Below are 4,012 nucleotides of genomic sequence, written 5' to 3' on the forward strand. Positions count from 1 at the left end.
CTGGGTGGTGACAAAACACTGGACAAACTGTACGAACAGTACTGGTTCCCTCAGATGTCCAAGTGCGTTAGAAAATTTATTGAATCTTGCATTGTCTGCAAGGCATCAAAAGGTCCCTCAGGTGCTCAGCCTGTGCAGCTACATTCTATTCAAAAGCTCCGGTACCGTGGCACACGATTCATATAGACTTCACCGGCAAACTAAGTGGAAAAAGTGACCGTAAGGAATATTGTTCAGTAATTATTGATGCGTTCACTAAATACGTATTATTAGAGCACACCTCATCATTAGACGCAGCTAGTGCGGTTCAAGCCGTTAAAAGTGCCGTTTGCCTTTTTGGAGCACCTAAGCGCATAATAGCTGATCAAGGCAGGTGTTACGTTAGCCAGGATTTCAAGAACTTTTGTTCAGAACATAACATTAAGCTGCATTTTATAGCAACTGGCTCCAGCAAGGCAAACGGGCAAGTCGAGCGTGTGATGCGCACTTTGAAAAGTTTGCTAACGATTATCGAAAACGATCCCAATAAAGCGTGGCGTGACGAGTTAGGTAATGTGCAATTAGCGCTTAATAGTACTAGGTCTACAGTCACCAAATTTACGCCAACTGAACTCATGTTCGGTATCTGTTCTCAATCTCTAGGTATGTCGAGAATTAGGTGTTCAAGTCCAGATTCAGAACAAGAACAGCGAATTGACGTAGAGTCAGCTAGGCAAGATGCGTCTCTTAACATACAAAGGGCAGCCGCATCCGATACTTTACGATTTAACCAGGGTCGAGCTACTATCAAGCCATTTTCTAAAGGCGATTTCGTATTCATCAAAAGTTGTGAACGCAACCAAACCAAGTTAGATAGGAAGTTTAGGGGTCCTTATGTAATAATCGCAGTATTCGATAATGACCGTTACGAGTTGAAATCATAACCGGTTCACATCGTACTTTCAAATACGCGCACGAGAACTTGCGTCCAGTACCTCGGGGTCATGACGGGTTAGTTGAAATATCTACTAGTTTGATGACTGAAGAAGAGGCCATGACGGCGCCGAACGATGTTGAACTCGATAATAGTCACCTTGACAGACCGAATGTTTGTGATATACATTGACTGCAGGCTCCGATACACTGTCCGCAGGATCAGACACGCTTACAGCGGAGTCTGATACCCTAAGTAACATTTCAGATCGCGAAATCTTTGAGCATGAGGTCCGAATTCACGCAGAGCAAGACAGTCCGTAACTTATAGGTATGTGTAATCTGTAAGCGCTGTAAGTTTACTTAACTATGTTGGCACGATTAGTGAGATGAGTCATTGAATAACGTGGTGTGTGTATGTGTGTGTGTGTGTGAAGGTGGTCGAAAGGATAATGTCGTCCGGGCCATGCAGCTGATAGCGGCTGGTCGTAGGGACACATTCATCCGGTCCAACCTTTAGTGTTCGTTGGTCGAAAGGATAATGTCGTCCGGGCCACGCAGCTGATAGCGGCTGGTCGAAGGGACACATTCATCCGGTCCAACCGTAAGTGTTCATTGGTCGAAAGGATAATGTCGTCCGGGCCACGCAGCTGATAGCGGCTGGTCGAAGGGACACATTCATCCGGTCCAATCTTAAGTGTTCATTGGTCGAAGGGACAGTGTCGTCCGGTCCATGCACGAGTGGCTGGTCGAAAGGACACACCCGTCCGGTCCAATCTTAGGTGTTAATTGGTCGAAGGGACAGTGTCGTCCGGTCCATGCACGAGTGGCTGGTCGAAAGGACACACCCGTCCGGTCCAATCTTAGGTGTTAATTGGTCGAAGGGACAGTGTCGTCCGGTCCATGCACGAGTGGCTGGTCGAAAGGACACACTCGTCCGGTCCAAATTGATACTGTGAGTATGTTTGTTAGATAAAGAGTGTAATGTTTGTTAAGTGATTAGAAAAAGGTGCCGTCCGGTCCATGAGTGGTCGAAAGGACACACGCTTTTTTTATTCTGATAGTCATAGTTGTATGACAGTAGCATTACGTCTAGTAGTCATAGCTTGTCAGGTTGGGCGAGCGGGTAGATTTACTGACACCTGTCCGATTGATTGTGTCACTGTTACAGGACTGCAATCTGATGCGCCCGAGGACGGTCGAAAGTCAGTCCGGCCGTGACGGCGCATTCCTAGCGCCATGTTAAGAAATACTGCAAATATTGGAACGAGATTTGACAGTTGTCAAGTCTGGCGGAGCGTCGTATCGATGGTCAGCGCGGCCATGTTGAATCGTTTGGAGTTTTTCGAACGTCAACGGCGAGCGCACCACGTCTGCGACGAATCGCTTTTGTTCTAAATAATCTGGTGTCTTTTTGTTACAAAACTAATTGAAAGTGCTTGTTTAAGAGATTTCCTAATTAATAGTAAATAGATTTTGAGTTTGGTGACCAACATTAAAATTATTAAGATATGGCTGATTCTAATAATGAAGGGCATCCGCCCATATATATGTTTTCGAGTGTATAGTTAAAAATAAATTGTCAATACTCCCAGACACTTTCCGTCGGCCATATTGCTTAACAGACGCTTTAAGGGTCTCAAAATAATTAGTCAACTTCACGTAAATTCTGACGCTCCATTTTTATATATGTTCATCCGACAACTATTTTAAAAGCTTTGACAAGAAGACAGACCGATCCAAGGGGCCAATCATCCCCTAAACTAAATTTTAATATCTCTATGAGTGAGAGAACATTATCTACGCGCATGAGACTGAGTGAGACCGACTGCGCTGTTAAAGCCATGAAAATTACTTGAAAAATTATTATTATTCAAAAAGGGCAAGCAAAAGCCGTTTAATATTTTGAAGAAAAATGAAGAGTACCAACAAAGCATTTCACCGTTTTGGTACGTTGGATTTTGTTGGTGATGTAGATGAAGAAGAACGTGTATTCAACATAATACAAAAATTTATCTGTGATGTTTACAATTTTCCTGGAATAATTGATGTAGATGCTGCCAGACTACAGTTGTTTATCATTTACATACATGGTATCTGATATAAATGAAGAATTCAATCGAAAGAATTTAAGAAACTTCGATGCCAGTAACTTACCATCTTGTAAAAGTGAGCTTTGGCAACAGTTTCGACGGGCTAGCTTTGGAACAATGCAAGTATGAAGATGATAAATATTTTCAACCCCGAAAACAATGGCTGGACACTACAAGATGGTAAATATGATTTTCATTGGTTCGATGGAGATCAATTACCGGGTTTTGTCAGTGAGTCGCTGGAAGAACAATCAGGTAAATTATTTTCGTTTCTCATATTATTTGTATCTTTTTAGTTTTTTCAGACCTTCATTGTTTAACTTGTTTTTTACAGGGGAAGAAAATAAGGATAATGCTGATGATGGCGATCACGATTTAGATATTCAATTTCAAGATTGATATTTGATGATGATGATAATGAAGATTAAAAGCCACTGTTAAGAAATATTGAAGAATTAATATTTTTCCACTTTGTTTCCAAATTTCCAATAAATAATTAATTAAAAAAATTGCTGCTATTTAAATATAAGTGGTATTTTTAAAAAATATTTTTTAGTTCTAATTAATAAATTGAAAAAAAAAATGTCGGCTAACTTTAGTATTATTTATTATGTGTCAATTTTTTTCTTATTTTTGTTGCTATAATTTACTTGTCAACAAAAGTTCTAAAAATTATAAAATATCTGTTCAAGTAATTTTCATGGCTTTAACAGCGCAGTCGGTCTCACTCAGTCTCATGCGCGTAGATAATGTTCTCTCACTCATAGAGATATTAAAATTTAGTTTAGGGGATGATTGGCCCCTTGGATCGGTCTGTCTTCTTGTCAAAGCTTTTAAAATAGTTGTCGGATGAACATATATAAAAATGGAGCGTCAGAATTTACGTGAAGTTGACTAATTATTTTGAGACCCTTAAAGCGTCTGTTAAGCAATATGGCCGACGGAAAGTGTCTGGGAGTATTGACAATTTATTTTTAATTATACACTCGAAAACATATATAAAAATC

General features: G+C 40.4%; 1 long non-coding RNA gene across 1 annotated transcript; it reads left to right on the plus strand.

Moving 5' to 3' along the window:
* The first annotated feature begins 632 nt into the window (after positions 1–632).
* On the plus strand, positions 633–2,467 carry LOC125061695. The gene is made up of 2 exons (XR_007119072.1): positions 633–1,243; positions 2,084–2,467. It is a non-coding gene; the product is annotated as an uncharacterized LOC125061695 (long non-coding RNA).
* The last annotated feature ends 1,545 nt before the right edge of the window (positions 2,468–4,012 follow it).

This window comes from Pieris napi, chromosome 24 (assembly GCF_905475465.1).
Source record: "Pieris napi chromosome 24, ilPieNapi1.2, whole genome shotgun sequence".
Lineage (NCBI taxonomy): Eukaryota > Metazoa > Arthropoda > Insecta > Lepidoptera > Pieridae > Pieris > Pieris napi.